The sequence below is a fragment of the Rhinolophus sinicus genome, chromosome 5 (genome assembly GCF_057876585.1).
Source record: "Rhinolophus sinicus isolate RSI-liver-muscle chromosome 5, RSI-T2T, whole genome shotgun sequence".
NCBI classification, from domain to species: domain Eukaryota; kingdom Metazoa; phylum Chordata; class Mammalia; order Chiroptera; family Rhinolophidae; genus Rhinolophus; species Rhinolophus sinicus.
The window spans coordinates 19,550,479-19,572,684 of record NC_142505.1 but is presented as its reverse complement, the minus strand read 5'-3'; the positions used below and the strand labels follow the sequence as shown (position 1 = coordinate 19,572,684).

Genomic DNA, 22,206 nt, shown 5'->3' with positions numbered 1-22,206 from the left:
TATATGTATATATATGTATATATGTATATATATATATATATATATATATATATACACTCACACACATATATATAGCCAAAAAATGTATACACATTTTAAGAAAGGAAAATTGTATTCAAATTGTAATACTCAATACATACTGGTAACAAAAGATGAATACAAGTCACGTTTGACTTCTGCAATTACAAGAGGTGCTCAAAGTGGTTACCATCAGCGTCCAGACACTTCTGCTTATGGCAAACTACTGTCTGAGCAATGCTGAACAGTGTCCACTTGTATACATTTTTGGCACCCCCGGTATATACAGAGGGTACCAAGAAACTGTATATACATTTTAAGAAAGGAAAAAACTGCATGATGATACATATATATATATATATATATATATATATATATATATATATATGTACACACACACATATATATTTCCTTTTTTTGTATTATCTATCCAGATTTTGAAGGTAAAGTAGAAAAATTTGTATCCTAAAGGAAACTATCCCAAGAAAGTATCCCAATATATAATATTTAAATGTGTGAATGAATGAATTGATTCCGAAACAGGAAGCTAATTTATTGAAAGAAATTACATTGATCATCCACTATGGAGACTGGAATTTCATGACCATATGATCAGACTCTTTTGTTTCTGGAGAAAATGGAAACCAGAATTATAATCAAAGTGTTCCTGAGTGAGAATAGAATGTGTAAAAGTGGAATCACTTGCAAAATTTGTAAGTTTAGTGGCCTAAGACCTCCTTGTGTAACCAGAGCCCAGTCACTGACACGACAGCCTGGCAGCGGGAGGGGAAGGGATTGTAAACAAGGTAAAACTAATAGCCTGTTGAGTGAGTAAGCCCATGTCCTCAGGTTTCTCTGCATCATGTTATACTATCTCAAAACACACTCAGATTGGTTGAAAATATGATGTCTTTTCATGCACATACACATGAAATGAACAATAGCGATGGAGTAGAATGTCTGGAAACCTGTATATTCACACTTGCAGATAGAGGCTTATGCCCACCTACCTAGTCAAGTATGACCCAGCCCATGGTCATATTGACAGAAATCCTGGCAGAGTATGGAGTGCCCAAGACCTGGGTGCTGTATCCCATAGTAGGGGTCTCCACTAAGAGAACTTGCCTGATACTTCACTTCTGTGAAGCTCAAATTTTGTCTAGACTCTAATCACAACTTTTAATTTTTCTCTCTACCAATGTATTTTCTTATTAACATTTTTGTTTTGGGAGGCAACATTTTTTTTTTTTTTTTTGTATTATTGACTTCCAATATTTCCAGTTGTGTTTGGCCAAACTTCCTTATTATTGTAACAGTCTCAAAGACGCACTTTGCATTTCTGAGGTAATTCAAGATGTCACATTTTGTCAAATCCCTTCTGATCAGGTTCAAAGGTTTTGAAAAGGAGATCATTTTTTCTTAAGCTCAGAAGCATAAAGGAGGATGTTTTCTTCAACTGTTTCAGAGGTGTCACTCTGTAAAAAAGGAATGGCTGACTTTTGGTGAAGAAATAAGTATTCCAATTTTCTGAAGAATGTCTTTGCTTCTGAAAAAAAGAAAACAGTCATATATTTAAATCTAAATATATAACTAAATATCTTATGATCTAAATATTTAATATATGATCTAAATATTTTAGATCCCCAACCTAAAATAATTCTGAAAATGGACAAATGTGCTACAAATCAGTGTTTTGCCACTATTTGTGGTCAATTATACCTTCATTGTTGTCATTGTTTTATTTGCTTCTATATCATCATTTTCCATGGTTCTATTTAATTAGACATGTCTTTTATTGGCAGTAAATTTTAGATTATTTGGTTAAAGAACCAAACAAGACATATGACTAAATTATCAAAGATTACTTTTAAAACTATGGCTTGGGGATTATGGAAAAAAAAAGGAATAAAAAAGGGGGGAGCATCTTCAAAATCTATCCATGAAAGTCTCAAATCCTACACAAATCAATAGAGAAAAAAAGAGTATTGAAATGTAAGGGATTTTCTGGCCCTTAAAAACAAACAAACAAGCAAAAAAACTGGTGGCTTCCATTTCCTGGCAATCTTTCAAATCCAGGGGCAAAGCTGCATGAACTGAATCTAGACTTCTAGACATCTTTGAAAACTGACATTTGGCTATTAGAATTAGGGGACATGATATTGATTTCTCTCCACCAGAGGGCACCATAGACTACAATCCAGCAACGTTGCTTCTAGGTCTGGGTACATAGACACAATAATTGAAAGCAGCTACTTTTAGGTTTTATGTTATTACAGCAAGGGTAGGTTTCTAAGGTCAACAAATGAGCATTATTGATTTTTCAATAAGGTGGGATTTATAGTAAAGACATTAATTTGACTCTATACCCTTATGACATTTTTACTTTCTAGATGGGGAAAAAAGAAAAGAGAGGCTTAATCTTATATTTATATATGTACTTCCTTGGGGTTATTTATTTAGAAATTGGATAATGGAAACTGCTTTAACTACAGGAACCCTATGATGAAGTTCACCTACAATGTTGCCTGTTGAGATTCATTTGGGACAAGTATTTGGAGTTTGTTCGTTCCGTGGAATTGTCATAGGTTCTAATTTCCAAGAAAGCTACAAGGAAGCCAGGCCCTGTCCCTCCAGGTGTTTCTAGCACAAGTAGTTATGTGTGTCCTTTCATTTCCAGCCCAGCAGTGCACTGAGAAATTTCAGCCTTGTTCAGCACAGATGATACCCCTGCTTATCATCTATTGAAAAGCCAGGCTTTGCCCTGAATCTCTGATGATCAAATGCTTGCAAGCCACCCTCCAGTTTCCTTCAAATGCTGGGCCTGTAAAGACAGATTTACTTGTACTCCTTTGTACTTTGAGGGGCGAATTTTATGAGACGAAAGCTGGCTTGCAGTCTCCTATGAGTGTTCAATAAGCCAAAGTGCTTGTGAAGTATAACCCCCATGGCTGCTTTCTACTGGCTGATTAGGACTGAAAAAGTGCATTTGAAAATGGAGTGCCATTTGAAATTCATGGACTGGCAGGGATCACAGCTGATCATAATTTCTCATGTGAAAATGCGATTTCCCTCCCCCTGTTTCCTCTTGTTACGCTACTGAGTAGTATTAAGTCAGTTTCCCAGCCTGTGACAAGGGACTTCTGCAATGGTGGTGCTGGGAGACACAGTTAAAAGTAACAAAAGCACCATGTTTCAGGCTCTGACATCTTACACTTCCAAGGGATGGCTTCAGGCTTATGGAATGATGAATCCTATATGGGGGAAAAAGCAAATGCTTCCAAAATGCTTAAGCCACTCCCCAATTTTAATATAGTTTCCACTATCACTTTGGATAATAATGTGAGCTTGTATCTGATAAGTGTCTCATAGAGAAAACATAGCTTTACGGCTGACTGGGCATCTGAAGCCTAAATGACACTCCCACCCTCCCCTAGACTCTGGATAGTAATTGTAATTACTTCTATTTTTGTATGACAATTAAGAAATTGTACGCTATTTAAATACATAATTAAGTAGACATTCCACATAGCATGAATCATTTTGTTAGGAAACTTAACCTTTCTCGTGGCCCCCCTCTTTTCCCCCACAATATCATGTTTTTCTTATTCTAACCCTTCCCAATCCTAGACTATTTTATGCCCTCTGCAAAGCCTAAGTCCTCGGCCTAAGGAATTTAATTATGAGAATTCATAAAGGCCACATGTTTGAGCAATTTAATGGGAAACAGACTCTCAAACTGGGGACTGCAGTTCAAATATACAGTAGAAAGGACTGACAAGATGTAATCAATAATTTTAAACTCTTGATACAGACGTACAGTCTGAGTAAGGCAGTTTATCCAATTGCATTGGAATTATATCAACCACGTGTGGTTCCACTGATCAGAATCTATTTGGCAATGAGGTATTTCTGACTAACAAAAATAGGAAATAAAATAGTTGCTGAATAAATACACGGAGTTCTCCATCACCCACACATCCCATCTCTTCTTACTGCTTTCTCTTTCTTCTCCCCTTCCAAGCATTTAAGGAATTGAAAGAGATGTCTGTATCCATACTTCTGATTTCCCATTTCCTCCACAATTCCCAGTTGTTGTTTTCTGCCTTCAAATTTTACTGAAACTACTTGTGTTCAAGTTACTAATGAGTTGCTGATTGCCAAGGTCAATAGAAGCCTGAATGCCCTTACTTGATAGGCCTTTCTGTGATGTCCGGCATCATAGACTATCTCTCTTTGCATGGTTTATCTGGTGTAACTCCATCTCTCCAGCCATTTCCTCTCTGCCTCTATCCTCTTCCTCTGCCCACACTTACACATTCTCTTGGGTTTCATTCTTATTCTTTCTTTCTCAGTCTATAATTTCCCTAAGTCTCTTCATCCTGACTTCAATTACCATTTTTTGAAGTTAGTTTCAGGTGTACAAAACAATGTAATAGTTAGACATCTATACCCCTCGCAAAGTGATAGCCCCGCCCCCTCTGAGATCGTGTAGCCATTACAATCCCACTGACCCAATTCCTTATGCTGTACTCCATCAACTATCATTTGTATAATAATAATTTTTTAACCTTTTCTCTGACTCAGACTTCTGAGATTCAGCCTCACATTTCTGTTTCCTGAATTTCCCCACCTGGATGTCTGGAGTGGAGATAATGTTATGTATCCACCAAAACCATTGCTTATTTATTTATTCATTTATTTATTTTGTATTTTACTGGGCACATATTTACTGGTCTTCTCTGTTGTTATGTGGGGACATGCAATAGACTTATGGTGAATGGAATATGGGTAGAATTAACACATGTCCCTTCCATTTCTGGTCCCTGTAATACCCTGCACGACCCTCTAAGCTCTCTCTCTTCTCTGACAACACTGGAGGATGGCAGTGGCACAAGGTCCACTAGCCAGGACCATTCATACCACATTTTGTTGGAATGAAAGAATAAAGTTATGTTAGATCACTGAGAATATAGGTTGTTAATTACAGCGGTTAGACTGTTAGACCATGCAATAAAGGACCCGATAGCTCTAAAACAAAACTCATCTTGCTCCACAAAACAAAATCCTCTTTTCAGTGAATGGGATCACAACTTGCTCAAACCAGAAACTTTAAAGACTGTCAAAATTTAGCCTCCAAACTGATGGCCACATCCAGTCTCTCACCCAGCCATGTTAATTTGACCTCTTGAACATTTCCAGGGACACTTTCTGGTTCATGGCTCTGGCATGTACAGTTATAATGGCCTCCTAATTGTTCTCTGTTTTTAGTCTCTCTTCTCGTCCTTTGCAGTTAAGTACCCATATCTTTTGAAGAATGATCTTGTTCTCTGTAATTATTTCTTTTTCATCATAAAAGTTAACAGCAGCAATTTTTTGCTAAGAAATGAATATATGTAATAGAAACTTTGGAAAACTCAGAAAAGTATTAAGCCAAAAACAAATATCAATTACAATTTCATTACTCCAATATAAACCAATTCAACATTGGTTCATGGGCTTCCTATGTTATTTTTGTGTGTATGTTTATAATTATTACATGGAGTATTTTAAATTTAATTTTTATCAAAATAACACATGAATAAATTTTAAAAGTTGTTTGTTAATACAGCTTTCTGTCTTATCCCTCCCTCTTTTCATTTCCACTCCCTCAGAAACAAATGCTTTTAAGTAGTGTAGTGATTTATTCAGCTGTTTTTTTCCCCCACATTTCTAAATGACATGCTTCTGATGCTATTCCTTGATTTTTAAAAATTATATATATTATCTATTGATTTTGTACTATGGAAAATGAAGATTAAGTTCTGTCATATCTCACAACCCCACACAAACCTTGGACTTGATGTAAAATTATGCCACCCTTTTTGGTTAAATCAATAATGGTATTTACATTATTTACTCTGTAAATATTATTCAGTATTGATCTTCATAGTGTACATTGATTAAGTTTATTTTCTTGCTCAAGGTTTTCTTTTTTCTGTAGTTTAATAATTCCCCTACTTATTATCTTCTTAGTTTTCTATATATCTATTAATACCACAAATTTATCTCTTTATCCTCAAAAGATCCAAATATTCTTTTCACTACATAAAAGCACATTAGACATTCAATTAAATATATTTTGGGGGTACTTTCCCTATTAAATACCTCCATATTTATGTTCTATCCTGGACTATATTTTTCAATATCCAGAATACATAAGCATTGCTTAAAAATCAATTAAAAGTAGAAAAAAAGAAAAAACCTGAATAAAGAAAAGATGTGAAAGGGCTAGTCACAAAAGAGAAAGACAATACCAGTAAACATATGAAAAAAGTTGGTTCGTTACATAGGTGTTGACAAAATTAAAAAGCTTTATGATTCTAAGTCTAATAAATAGTTAAATTGATACAACCTTTTCAGGGAGTGTATCAAAATGTAATGAAGACGCAGACATACATAATCTACAACACAACAATTCACTAGAAGTTATAGATCCTAAAGAAACTCTTGTGCATATGTATAAGCAAACGCGTACACTTAATGCATTTTGCAGCATTGTTTTTAAGAGCTTCTAATGAGAATAATTTGAATGTCCATCAGTAAGATAAATAAATTATAGTATATTCACATTACTGCAGTGAAATTAATAAATTATACATTTATATATAAAATTGAATCTCATATCACTAATGCAAAGAAATGATAAAATGCCAATTTCAATATAGTAATCATTCCTGCAAGCAAATGATGGGGTAAGAATACACAGAGAACTTTAATTGTATTAGCATTTTCTTTTGAATTGGCATGACAACTACATTATATTACTTATATCTCTTAGAAATATTTTATAATACATGAAAAACTGGGGTTAAATATACTGTAGGAAAGCATATTTGGTGTGATTTTTAATAGAAATCACATAGAAATTGGATTTTTAATAGAAATCACATAGAAATTGGATGATTTCATTGGGTTTTAGGGTCCCCATTGAATGATTCTCCAGAAAAAGGATCATAAAAAATGTTATTTCACAGAACAGAAAGGAAACAGCTAACCACCTGATTTCCTTCTTTGTCCCTAAACTTCTCTAAGAGACTGTGTCTGGATGGCATTTTGGGAATAAGCCTCCTGACTTGTTCTGTGGCTATTGAACAATTTCCTTTTGGCTCAAGTGAACTTTATACCTGAAAGTATATGAAACAGCAATTAAGTAAATTCAGGTCCTCTGCAAGTGATGTTTATTAACAGAGTTTAATTCAGTCCTGACTGAATTAAATGACAAAATGAAACTTCTGCCCAGGTTTCATTTTGGACTTGAGCAAATGTCTGCATTGGACCATCAATATTTTATTGTAGTAATAGGAGGACTGTAACAGGCATACAAGAGAAAAGGTGTTGTATCAAGTGCCAGATTCCATCACAGTTCTAGGGGTTGCTTTGTGTTATTGTGTTCACCATTAAAAGGAATTCGATGGAGTTCTGCAGGACAAACCATGGACTTAAAAATGAGAGTTCTTGGGCCAGCCCGGTGGCTCAGGCGGTTAGAGTTCCATGCTCCTAATTCTGAAGGCTGCTGGTTCAATTCCCACATAGGCCAGTGGGCTCTCAACCACAAGGTTGCCAGTTCAATTCCTCCAGTCCTGCAAGGGATGGTGGGCTCCACCCCCTGCAACTAAGATTGAACACGGCACCTTGAGCTGAGCTGCCGCTGAGCTCCTGGATGGCTCAGTTGGCTGGAGTGCATTCTCTCAACCACAAGGTTGCTGGTTCGACTCCCGGAAGGGATGGTGGGCTGTGCCCCCTGCAACTAGAAACGGCAACTGGACCTGGAGCTGAGCTGTGCCCTCCACAACTAAGATTGAAAGGACAACAACTTGACTTGGAGACTTGGAAAAAAGGCCTGGAAGTACACACTGTTCCTCAATAAAGTCTTGTTCCCTTCAAAAAAAAAAATAGAGAGAGTTCTTGAATTCACTCCCAGCTTTACTAACGTATTGTATAATGGTTCGGTAACCCCGAATCTCTCAGCTTTACCTACTAAAATGTTTAAAGGTTTACAGCAGTCACAAGGGTACAGTAAGGCTTACTGAGTGTTTAGAGATTTCTACTAATAAGCTGTCTTTCTTCGAAAGCATTCAAGATTCTAAAACTAATTAGGTGCTACCTAGTTATTAAATGCTAGATGATGAATGTTTTTACTGAGGTTTGAAATTCTGGGGAAGAAATCATGAGACATAATTATCATTGGCAGTGAATAGTATATATGATGAATAGCATGAAAAAAATTCAAGTCATTGCTATAGAACATTTTAGCTATTTGACTGGCAGAACTGGGGGAAAAAGTAGTGTCAAAATTGAAAGGTAACACCAACATAAAGAAACATTGATATATCTGAACTTTCAGGTTGTAACCTCAGGAGGTCATGTGAGTTGAAACTAAGAAAAATGATATGATTCTTTATTAGCTAATTTGTATGTAGAAAAGCCAATTTCCAGAATCATAGTCAGTCTGCCTTAGAAATATTCTAGTGGCTCAGAAAATCATATAAAATCTGCCCTGTGGTAGAGAAAAGAATGGTTCAGGACTTGGGAGAGAATGAAACACTGCACCCCTGATTACAAAGCTTCACACCCCAGAATTTCTAGAACCATTACCTAAAGTCTGAAGGCAGATCGAGAGCTTGGAAGCAAATGTCCTGGCTGCTTTCTCTACAGGCAAATGCAGTGGCATTACGGCTCAGCTCTCAGCCTAGCCATGTCAGCATCCACCCTCCCTCCCTCCCAGGACAATAAGCTTTGTTTCAGAGACAGACTTCCCTTTCTTATGTCCAGGTGAGTTATACACAATCTATCTGATCAATTATAAGAAACAAATTAATAGCGCTAGAAAAAAAATGTGTAATTCAGTGGTTGACTACAGTTTCTAGGTAAACCAAAGAATGCTTATTCTTTACAAGTGCAAAATGCTTTGGAGTTTACAGTGTTTTCACCCTAATTACAAAATCAGAGACCAAAAGACCCATTTTTGTAGCAGTTTTTGCAGATATAGGTATATTTGTCCCTTCCAAAGTGTCTTCTGTGTGATGAAAACCATGTAGTTTTTCCAAGTCTTAGTTTTATTTCTTAAAACTTTTAGGGATGGAGAATCTAGAAAACTTGAAGGAATCTTATTTGAGACCTGTATTACTTTGATTCTAAACGAATGAAAGTCTATAAATGTTTGGTACATACTCTTTGCAAAATAAAAGAAGTTCCCTTCTAATCTTAAATTCTGCTAAGAATTTTTTCAAGTCTTAAATAAGTACTGAAATTTATCGAGTGCTTTTTCTAAATCAAATGAGATAACCTCGTTGTTTTTTTTTTTTTTCTTTTAGTACATTAATATGGTAAATTAAGTAATGCATTTTCTAATTTTTAACTCATTTTTGTATTCTTGGGATAAGCCATACCTGGCCATTATTCATTATATATAAATATACTGTTGGATTCACTTGGCTAGGTCAAAGTCCTTCAAATGTCTTACAAGGCTCTATAATACTTCCTCGCCTCTCTTTCCTTCGTGCCTCACCCCATTATACCTCTGACTTTATTTCCTTCTCCTGTCTTCAGGCATGTATATTGTTTCAGTCATTCCAGCCATTTTGCTATTTCTCCAACCTACCAGTCAAGCACCCACCTCAATGCCTTTGCATTTGTAGTTCCTTTTGTCTAGAAAGAGCTCTATTCAGATACACAAATGCATCCCTCACTCCCTCATCAACTTTTAGGTCTTTACCTAGTGTTCCTCCTTCCTCCTTCTCAGTGAGGCCTACCCTGCTATTCCTATTTAAAATTGCAACCCATCCAATCTGAACGTTCTCTATCCTGTTTCATTGTTACATTTTACTGTTTTACCTCTATTTTCTTACTTTCTGTGTTCTTCATGCTCTGCCACTTGTGACCTCACTAACTGGGGAGAAACTGCCTCTCCTGGGTCTAGCCCGTTCTTCAAGAGAATAAAGCACTCACCCAGAACAAACCTTTCACATGCAGACTAATGAATTCTGAACGCACACCTCCAACCATCATGTTTATCAAACTTGCATACCTCAAACTAATATCTCCCCTCCCCTAAATCCATCCAGAGCCAGGTACCAGATGGCTAGGCATAGACCTTATGCCCAAAGCCCACCAGAATTATTCAGACCAGCCAATCATAAAGGGTTTATTCTGCCCTGCCTTGCCTTTCCCACATAAACCCCAGTAAAGGCCATGGCCTGTTTCAAGAGAACTGTGAATATGAACTTACATCTTCATGGCAATCATTTGCATGTCTTACCATACCTGATTAAAACAAATCTCAGATACCAATTTTAAAACACGTACTTCTAATTTTTTATCACTTAGCACATAACACACATTGTGGTTTACTCACTTATATTACTTATTACAAGTTTTCCCCAATTAGAATGTAAATTCCATAAAGCAGGCATTTATTTTGGTTGTTTGTTTGTTTGTTCTTCATTTCTCTACCTCCATTATCCAAAACAGTCCCTAGCAAACACTGGCCTCTCGATAAATATTTATAAAGTGAATGAATGAAATATTAATGAGTAACATGAATATATACTTTTCTTTTCTTGTACTGGTTCCAAAACTAGGTAAGAAAAAGAAGGAATCGATGTTGATACTTGACATATTTTCTATCACTCAATTTAAGTATTTTCATTTACAGTTGACTTTGTGTTCTCATTTGACAACAACCATTTGAATGTTTGTTGAGCAGAGTAGCTGCCTAGCTTGTACCAGACATGGGCAGGCGAGGCCAACAACAAAAAAAAAATCACCATTCATTCTTGTTTACAGGCAACTTTCAGTCTTCTGTTTTTTTATCTTCTTTTCAAGATTATATTGTGGGCATTTCCTCTTGTTATAAAAACAAAATGTCCATGTAAATTAATTTTAATGGCTATAGAACAGAGGATTTAAAACAACCTTCCACCCATTATACCAAGCCAGCAGATTTGTTTTGTTTATAGGCATACATTTAAATTAATTTCCAGTAATTTAAAATTTGAGTCATTTAACATTAAATAATCCAGATTTCCAGATGCTCTAGAAAAATAGGAAATTTCAGAAAAAAGGAGCCTGTATCCCCAAAAGGAAACTAAATCATTCTTAGAATCAAGTGGCAGCATCTAATTTAGACTGGATATTGGCTTGTCACTAGGTTTTTTTTTTTTTAGTTTTTTTTTCATCTGCCTGCTTTATTCATATATACTGACTGACTGCCCTCTACTAATTTTGAATTTGCAACCTCTGTATAAAGTATTATGTTATATGGGTAAATCACAATTTTCTTAGCTGTTAGCTCAAGGTTAAACAATTAATTTATTGCTTAATTTTTCACTGTTATAAACAATGAGTGAATATCTGTCTCTATGTTAGATTTCTTCCTAAGGGTAAATTCCTATAAAGGAAACGACTAAGACATAAGGTAGGGATATTTTAATTGCATTTCAAGAAAAGCAAACAATTTTCTACTTTCAGTTATGTACAAGGATGCATATTTTAATGATGGTCTACTGAAGCTACTCCTTAGAATGTTTTAATGTTTACTAATTTAGGTAGAAAAAATTGTATTTTAATTGGGATATCTTTGATTACCACTGAGATTAAACATTTTCAATATTTTATTGACAGTTATGCATTACTATTTGCAAAATGTTTTCATTTCAATTTTCCATATATTTATGTTTGGTGTAAGCTCTTTCTACATTAATGATATTAATGAATTCCTCACTGTATTTGCTATATATATTTATTGTTTGTTTTATAACTTTGTCTATACTTTCTTAGATAAGTAGACGTTGTTTACTTTTTAATATTAAACAAATCAAAATACATTTCTATTTTATATTTCTGCTATTGTTTTTAAATATATTATATCCTTTCTCCTATACAGATGACCTAAATAGCCACATGTACAGTACAACTTTGATGATTGAATATAAACACTTTATTCTTTATTGCCCTGAAATTCATTTTAATGTAAGGTGAAGACTTAAACTTGCTGTCATGGTTATTGTCAATTTATATGGTTTTATATTTTACCAACATGAATCAATATTCTGAAAAATAAATTATTAAGTAATCCTCTTTTCCACTGATTTCATACCTCATTTAATGTAGATTAAATTCTTATAGGCATCAGAGTCTGTATCTAAGTGATATTACTTTGTTTCCTAAATCTGCTTCTATACTCTTACTATGTTATTTCATTATTAAAACGTTATGGTAAATCCATGGAGACAGTAAAAAGATCAGTGGTTACCAGGGGTTGAGGGGAGAGAAGGAATGAATAGGCAGAACACAGAAAATTTTTACAGTAGTGAAAACACTTTGTGTGATACCATTATGATGGGTACACATCATTATACATTTGTCCAAAACCATGGAACATACAACACGAAGAGTGAACCCCAGTGTAAACTATGGACTTTGGGTGATTGTAATATGTCAATGTAGGTTCATCAATTTTAACAACTGTATCACTGGATAATGAGGGAGGCCATGCATGTGTTGGGGTGTGGGGGGGTTTATAGGAAAGTTCTGTACATTCCCCTCAATTTTGAATTTAGAATGCTCCCTGAATAAAGTCTTAACAATAATAATAATAATTATTATTATTATTATTATTATAAGTTATAGTATACTTTGGTAGCCAATCCTGCTTAACACCAATTCTTATCATTTTATTTTTAAACATTGTCATTCTAATTTGTTTTTAATTTTTTTAGACGGAATTTGTAATTATAATCACAATAGAAAATATTGACTGAATTGAATTGGGTTTTTGAAAAGATAAACAAAAGGAAAAAAACTTTACTAGAGTAAGAAAAAAAGAAAGAAGACTGAAATAAATAAAATCAGAAATGTAAGACGAGACTACAACAGATACCACAGAAATTAAAAGAAAAATCTTAAGGGACTATTATGAACAATTACATGTCAAGAAGTTGGACAGCCTAAAAGAAATTGATAAATCCATAGAAACATGCAACCTATCAATACTGAATCAAGAACAAGTAGAAAATCTGAATAGATCAATAACAACAATAACAACAAAATAGATTAAATCAGTAATCCAAAAACTCCCAACAAAGAAAGCCCAGGACCAGATGGCCTCACAGGTGAGTTCTACTAAACATTGAAAGAAGAATTAATATCAATCCTTCTTAAACTCTTCCAAAAAACATAAGAAGGAACACTTCCAAACTCAGTTTATAAGGCCAGCATCACCCTGATACCAAAGCGAGACACAGACACGACAAGAAAAGAAGACTACAAGCCAATATCCCTGATGAACATAGATGCACATATCCTCAACAAAATATTGACAAAGTGAATTCAACAGCATCTTTAAATGATCACACAACATGACCAAGTGGGAATTATCCTTGGGATTCAAACATGGTTCAATAGACACTGATTAATCAATGTGATATACTACATTAACAGAATGGAAATAAAATCACATGACATCTCAATAAATGCAAAAAAAATTATTTTACAAAATTCAATACCCTTTCATAATAAAACTTTCAACAAATTAGTTATAGAAGGAACTTACATCAACACAATAAGGTCACATATTTGTTTTAAAAAATATAATTTTAAGTTTCAAAAATCTTATTAGATTTAAAATTGGGATTGTGTCAAACATATACATAAATTTACTAATAATTACCATTTTAATAACATTAACAAACCATTTCAGAAAAATGATAGCCTCTCACTTATTTAACACTTGTGTTATGTATTTCAGTAATGTCTTACATTTTGTTTTGTATTTTTAATAAAAACTTTGCATACATTTGGCTACAATTATTCTCATTTATTTTTTATTTTGTTGATATTTTGAAGAGAATATTTCCTACTACATTTTCTAACAGTTTTTTACTGTTTTTTAGGAAAACTATTTTAATATATTTTTCCAGTTTTATTGTGCTAAATGGACATATAATATTGTGTAAATTTATGGTGTACAAAGAGTTGATTTGATACATTTATACATTGCAAAATGATTACCACATTAGCATTAGCTAACTCCTTCACCCTGTCACATAATTACCATTTCTTTTATTATGGTGAGAGAATTTAAGATCTACTCTCTTAGCAACCTTTAAGTATATAATACAATATTATTATTTTTATATATCTTTCTTATTTTTGTTTTCACTCCTGAATTGACTCAATAGATTTTCTATACATTCAATATTATAATTTCTAAAAATTGTTTTCTCTTCTTTCCGTGTTATAATTCTCATCTTTATTACATCCCTATTGTTTTGGTTATAACTGCTAGAAAAAAAACACATTAAAATATTAATAATATTATAGGTCTTTGCTTTGATTACATTTTTTAATGGAAATATGTCCAGTTGTTCACATTCAGGTATAATATTACCTATTGATCTGCCAATTTTTTCATCATGTTAATAAATATACTTTTCTCTGCCATGAGAAAAGATGAAATAATGCCATTTGTGACAACATGGATGGATCCTGAGATTGTAATGCTAAGTGAAATAAGTCAGATAGAAAAAGTCGAGAACCATATGTTTTCACTGATATGTGGAAAATGAAACTGAAAAACAGCAAAGGAACAAGACAAACAAATGAAGAAACAAAAACTCATGGGCACAGACAATAGTGAAGTGGTTCCTAGAGGGTAAAGAGGGCAGGGAGGTGGTAGATGAGGGTAAATATATATGGTGATGGAAGGAGAACTGACTGGGTGTTGAACACACAATGTGATATACAGATGATGTATTACAGAATTGTACACCTGAAATCTATGTAACTTTACTAACAATTGTCACTCCAATAAACTTTAATTTAAATAAATAAATAAATATCCTTTTCTGCCTAGTTTATTAATTATTTTAATATGAAATTGGAGTTAAATTTAAACCATTCCTTTTGCAGCATCTACTGAGACAACTGTAGTTTTAAAACTTTACTAGTTGGTATTGTATATTATCAGATTTTAAAATAATAAAGCATATCTTGGTGATTTTATAGTTTAGACTGAATTATTATTTTATTATGCTGTTGAATTTTGTTTACTAGTACTTTAAAGGATATTTATATTTATAACAGGTTTTTTTGTTTGTTTGTTTGTTTGTTTGCCTCATAGTTGTGAGTTTTAGGGTTACATTACAACTGGATTTTCAGTCTCTCTCTTCTATGTCAGAATTGGCCTCATTGAGAAGATAACATTTGAGCAAAGATGTGAAGGAAGTGAGGAAATTAGCCAAACAGCTCTTTGGGGAAAGTCTTCAAGGCAAAGGGAACAACCAGAACAAAGCTCTTTGTAGTAAGTTCCTTCAATAAGCCAGGCATGGCATTGGATCCAGAGGCTTAAAGACAAATAAAACATCAACTCTGCCCTTGAGTCTAGCAATGAAAGTATATCAATAGCTCTGTTATATAAAGAAAATTGAGAGAGATAAGCACATAGTGCTTTCAAAGGACATAGGAAAGGTTTCTATCCGAGTCTGGGGGCAACATCTGAGCAGATGGAGACATCACTTCATATAGCAGAGTAAGCAGGGTTTATCCAAGTAAAGGGGCAAGATCTGTGTGAGATTAAAATATGTATTATAGGTAGTTTAAAAGAGTTGAGTACAATGTGAGTAAATTGTTCAAGAGGGTAGTAGTGAGAGTTGAGATGAGGAAGCTAGGAAGGGCCAAATCACGTTATGCCATATGAGGCAGTTTATCTCTATTTGCCATAAGAGGCCATTTAAGGGCTTGAGACAGGGGAAAGGCTTGGCCATATTTTGTTTTAGAAAAGTGACTGGCTGTTGCATATAAATAATGTTGAGCTTGGATGGAACAAAACTGACAGCAAGGTCAGTTAAGTTTCTGTTGATCATCCAAGCAAAGGCTGAGGCCAAACTGTGTGGTAAGAAAGAGGAGAAGGCCAAGACAGGTGGATTTGAGAGCTGTTAACTAGATAACATGAGCAGGCATTGGTGACTGAGTGGATGGAGAAGCAAGTGGTAGCTTGGAGTCTAGAATAATTCCTGAATTTCTGGATTGTATGATTGGGTAAAAGGTGGTTGCATTCCAACATGGGTTCCCTCCCAGAAAAGGAATGATGGGAAAAAAAGCAGATTGCGGTAGATGATACAGAAAATAAGCACATCCATTAAGGACTTAATGTCAAGTTCAAGGCACTAAATTCAAGCTTCCAAATGTACTGTGTGTGTGTGTGTGTGAGTGTGTGTGTGAGTGTGTGTGTGTGTGTGTGTGTGTAGGTGTTTTCATTCCTTTTCACCAAAAGTCGTGTACATTTTCATAATATATTAGATCTGAGAGCTTGTTTTATTTTGCACTTGACATCTAATATATGTATGTGTGTTTCTAATAAAATCCAAATATATCCAGAGGGCTTGTTTATTAATTGAATTTCCTGAGGCAAAACTCGTTCCCATTAGGTGCTAATAATCTGGTAACTTCGTATCTTTAATGCTAGAAATATTGGTGAGAGCAGTAAAACAATTTCTTAAAGATTCTATTAGTCCTATTTGTCTTTTAACTTTTATTAGAATACGAATTTCTTTCATCATTTTTTTTCTACACGCAAACCTTCCTGAATTATTAAGACTGCAATGATGACCTTTGGGTGCGATATCATTCCAAAGAAAAACTTATCATGTCTGAAAGTATCATCACCTCAATCACTTCTAGTAGGGAGAAACTTGCCCCTGGTTTTTGAGAGAAGGTTAAATGCAGCCGGAGGTGCCTGTGTTCTATCTCACTGACCTCCCTCTCAGGCTGTTCTTGGAGTTCTCCCTCCAGACTGAGTCAGTGCTTCCCATTATATAAGTCCTTGGATAGAAAAGCAGCAGCAGCCTCTCTCAAGCAAGGATGCAGGCAGAGGAGACCTGGGAAGCTGCATTCAGTACTATGGGGGAGAAACTGCCTGGGGAGAAGACCCCTGTTGGGACTCATGGCACCCAAGGTAGAGCACAGCTCCGCAGAGGAAGAGAGGATCCGGAGGATCCTGGCGCAAAGGGCGAACATGACAGAGAAAGACAGGAATTTAACGAGGGGTGATGAGAGGTAACCATGGAGGAAGCTATTCTGAGTGCAGTTCTGAGAACTAGTAGCTGTGACAAAAATTCACACTGAGTGACTCTTGGATATCTACAAATATCTGGGACAATTTGAGTATGGTTTGGTTTATGTGATTTGAAAATGGGTTAAATCCTCCAACATTTGTATTAGGTAAATGTCACCGGATTTTTGTGTTGTTGTTGCTGCTGTTATATAGCATTGTGTCCTTCTGGGAGACTTTTGGTGCACCTGATGATATAAAAATCAACTTTGAAATCATACTCCCACATGAAAATTCTGTTGACAGTGGTAGTTTCCATTGATAGACAGTAACCAAGCATCAGGCCCTGATTAATCTCATAAGAACACTATAAGGTGGGTATGGTTACAACAATTTGCAATTTAGAAAATTAAGCTGAAAGAGGATGAGGGAGTTGTCCAAGAGTTATATATACTGCCATATAATAAAACACTGGACCTGAGATTTATTGTCTAGCTACCCTTATTCTTTGATTTGTCTTCTCACTCCTTACATTTCTGAGAGACAAGGTTGGGTGATTTAAAACCTTTATGATGGAGCATAAAAAACTTAGGAATATCAACATCAAGAAAGATATAGCACTTCTAGGATATTGACAACCTGTATTAAACTTTTTAGATATATCATTATTTCCTTAACAATATGGCTTGATCAACATGGGAAGCAAATTCATTTTTGGGTCAAGTTCTATATATGAAAGCCAATAATTTTTTTTTGAAAGCCAAGACTTTTAAAGCTTGTTAATAAATAGATTCAAATAGTATGGTAACCTCAAAAATCATGATTAAATTTTCAGATAGACACTGAAAGTTCTAAGTGAATATAAAAATAGAAAAGAGTATAACAGAGTGAAATGCTGGGTCTCTCTGACTCCATCTTGTTCAAGCCTGCTTTGTTCCCACGGCCTTTGGGTTAATAGCTGCTGCTTAGTTTGCCTATAGACACGCTAATCATTACAGGAATTCTGATTGCGGCTTGAGTTCTCCAAAAGCAGCCCTTTACCAGAAAGTACCTCTCCCACAGAGATATGGGGATTATGTATTACTTATCAAAGATTTGCAGGAACCTTGTAACCAGACTCACATCTACAAGGCTCAATAGACTAAGCTGAATCTTCTTTGGACCCCTGCTGGCATTTAGATATCTGTGGTCATCAATCATTTCTTGTCCCTCCCTTTTCCCCTTCACTTGATATAAACAAAGGCCGAACTCTGTACTTTCTTAAGATGGATTTGATGTACCATCAGGTCTCCCACCTTCATGGTTGGCACCTTTTTGATCATTAAACAAGACATTTTGTGTTTTGGTCTTTTGAAGTGTCATGGATGTGGACTTCGGACTGGTAACAACGGGGGTGTTTTATCAGCCCCGGAATCTATAAAAATGGTCCCAGACACAGTCTTGAACTTCAAGGAATTTCTACAACATAAAACACAGATCAGAGCTAGGCCAAAGCACAGGATAACCCTGGACAGGCTGGTAATTTGGTGCCTCTTAAAACCCATAGTTTAAAATATCTGATAAGCATTTATTTATACATGAAGAATTGTCTGAACGCAGGGGAGAGATAATCAGTCAGTGCCAATGTAGGGTCTTAGTCTTCTCCAACTTCCAATTTGCACGTTCCACTCAGCAGTTAATAGGAATCCCCCTTCTTCCCCCAAGGAAGCTGCTAAATTATATAATCCATTGTCACATGAGCAAGTTCTTGGTGGGCTTAACCCCCACGTTAAGCATCTTATCAAAGTATTCCTTCTAACCATAGACAGGATTTTTTTCCCACTGTACTTTTCTGTCTCTGTGTAGTTATCTTATTATTGTTTATCACATTTCTGAGGAACAATATTCTCCCTAACAAGAGTACTAGTAAATTCACTTTTGTTCTCTTTCATGTTTGCAGTGATACAGTTTTTCCACAATGATTCACCCCTCGCTAACTATGTAGCTTGGTGACCCCTCAATTCACCTTTGACCCAAATGACACCAATTTGAAAGAAAAAAAGTATATGTCCCACCTCACTGTTGCAGAGGGTAAGTAATTAGAACAATATTCATCTGAAGGTGATCATGGTTATCTCCCCTAATTGAGCAGGCCTGGAAGTAAGGCCAGGGTGAGGAGGAGGATGAGTCAGGCACAGTTCATTCTCTCCAAGGCCTGGGGATATGTTACTGGTGCCTCAAGCGGAGAGGAAATTGGGACCTGGTGTAGAACAAGGTCTGTATTTGTCTACGGTGACAAAGGAGATGTTAAGGCACCTTCAGGAAAGAGCAGCATGCCAGGAAGAGGAGGTTACCCTGATGGCCCCAGGGTTGCCAAAACACAATGGAAAAGTTTTTTGCAGAGACATAAAATTCCCTACAGCCAAACCAAAACAAGTCAAACCAACAAGTACAAGCAAAATACCTCTCTGGTTCCTTCCTCTACCTTCTGGCTACTGAACCAAAGCCAAGTCCAATAAAAATAAACTTTCCCTTCTACTCCATACTTACTAAATGACTGAACAGATAGCCCACATAATCTATCACCTTTCATAAAATCCATTTCTAATCCCAATGTTGGAGAAAATCTCTCTCCGTTAAAACGGACAAACAGAAGAAAGGTCAGACATTAAAAAACTATGTTTAAATCAATGAATAATTTGATTAATTATAATTTAATTAAAATAATGAATCAAAACAAACGTATTACTATTATAAAGAAGTACTGTAAGAAAAATTAGAAAAAAAATAGAGAAAAATTCCAATTGGTATGCTCATCGAAAGTCAATAGACCTCATGTCTACGAAACTTAAACGCACAAAGGAAAAAAATTGGAGTTAAAAAATGTTTATGGTTATAATTGCTACAGTGATATGACTGACAAATTAAAAAGAGGCAGTGGAAAGCATATCGGAATGCTTATAGAGGTAAATTGTTGAAGGAGAAAAACAGCACAAGACTTCTCTAAGTTATAAGGAGAAAGGGAGGCTATAGTAGTCAGTAGTGTTCATCACCAAATATTTATAATTCTCTGCTAAGTTTCCCAGATAAAATGAAGAACACCTAGTTAAATTTGAATTTCAGTGAAACAAGGATTTTTTAAAAATACAAAGTATTTCTGAAATATTGCCTGTGGCATAGTTATACTAAAATTATGTATTGATGTGAAATTCATATTTAACTGGGTATCCTGCATTTTTATTTGCTAATTTCTGACAACCCTACTACTCTCTGTCTTGAGAGTATGATAAGATTGCGTTTCCCTACCTCCTGAAGAAGTTGGGTATGGCCATGTTGCTCACTTTAGTCAGTGAAATGATAGTGGAAAGGATTTGAGTCACTTCTGACAGGAAACTGCCAAGAACCAGTGAACAATTTGTGAGAGTAGAAGCTCTAATCAATTCACCTTAGACAATTAGTATGAGAGTAAAATAAACCTTTGTGGATTTAAAATGCTAACATCTGTGGTTATTTGTTATTACAACACAATCTAGCTTATCAGAACTAGATAGATAATGACTGAATACACATGTGAAGATTAAAGTCAGAAAAATAGATGTGCATATATTTAATATTGCAAACACACTTCTACCCATAATTTATTGATTAGAACTAGTCATATGCCCCCACTGAAGGGTACTAGAAGATACAAGCCACAAGGAGTGTACTATGTACCTGCAAGTGAGGAAAAACCAACAAAGTGGTAAACAATACTACTATTGTTCACAGAGATAGAAGGACACAGCAAACAAGAAAAAAAATCTCTCTAAATAAAAAGGTTTATAAAATTCATAGTAATAGTAAAAGTAAAGAAAAAGTCTAAATATTAATAAATATGCATTCAATAACATTTGAAAACAAAAGACAAAGTCTATTTTCAATATGCCAAAATATTTTGCAACTGTGGACCAACATTAGTGGCCAATCCAGTATCCATTGCTCTCTCCTTCCTTATTTAAATAGTTCATTGTTTGACCCCAATCCATGTGCACCTCTAGAATATAGAGTGTAGTGCAAAATAAAAATTAAGCTTTGAGAAAATACACATGTTAACCAATTTTCCTTGCACAATTCACTGAATGAAATACTTTTGTACCAGTCTTTGTATGGGGATATGTTAAATTGGTCATTCATCTTGAAATCAGAAATCTGAGTAGAGTAATATAAATTGCCAGTGTTTTTCCTAGTGGACTTTAGCCAGTTCCATCACTGGTCAGGATCCTCCATCCCACATTTGTAAGATAAAAGCATCCCTAGGTTTTTTTTTTATCTGTCATTGTTATATAAATAACTATATTTGACTAGAACTGTCAAAATAAGATAATGGATGGCTTATTTGGACAGATCTCATTGTGGTAAGACTTCCTGTCTCCCCATGAGCTTAACTCCATTCTAAAGCCCAAGGAAGGAATTAGATGGGTGGACAAAAAATTATCAGAGAAAAATGAACAAGGGAAGGTAGGCTGAGGGAAAAAAATAGATAAAGACGTAGTCCCTGTGATACCTTTGATTTTTTGAGAAACGTACGTTCCCTTTGGATCAGAGAACCAACCGTAGGACAAGGCTTGACAAACCAGCTACCACTGATGTGGGACCAACAGGACTACTCCAGGTATATTCAGAGCTATCTCTACTTATTATTCAGAAAAAGTTCTCCAGTAAAAAGTGGTATTCTCATTTTCATTTTTCTGTTCATTTCCAGCCTCATGACTCTTAACTTTTGACTCCTGTGTAGCCACGATTCTCCCTCTGGCCACAGAGGTCACCCACACAAGAGTGAGGTGACATAATGAGACACCATTTGGAAGTCATCTTTCTAATTGAGAGCCCTGTCACAGTCCTAGTAAGTCCTGACATCACAGGGTTTGAGGGAGAAGATGCTTTTGAAGTGGCTGAAAGGTCATTTCTTTCTAGACAAGGTTTTCTGAAATTATAGTCTAGGAGGAAAATGTCTTTGTGCCAATTCTAATATACATTCAAACTCAAGGTGCAGCCTCAGACATCTAGAAGATAGAAAGAAAAAAAAAAAAAGTACCTTTAATGACTGTTCTTCTTCCCTTTTGCTTTGTTATTTTTTTTTT

At 35.1% G+C, this 22,206-nt stretch overlaps 1 long non-coding RNA gene across 2 annotated transcripts in view; it reads right to left on the bottom strand.

The window, feature by feature from the left end:
• Positions 1-447: 447 nt before the first annotated feature.
• Positions 448-22,206, bottom strand: part of LOC141567096 (uncharacterized) — a 239,907-nt gene continuing 218,148 nt past the window's right edge. For both annotated transcript variants that reach the window (XR_012489492.2, XR_016021432.1), the window contains exon 5: positions 448-1,564. This is a non-coding gene — a long non-coding RNA (uncharacterized LOC141567096). The remainder of the gene's footprint in view (positions 1,565-22,206) is intronic.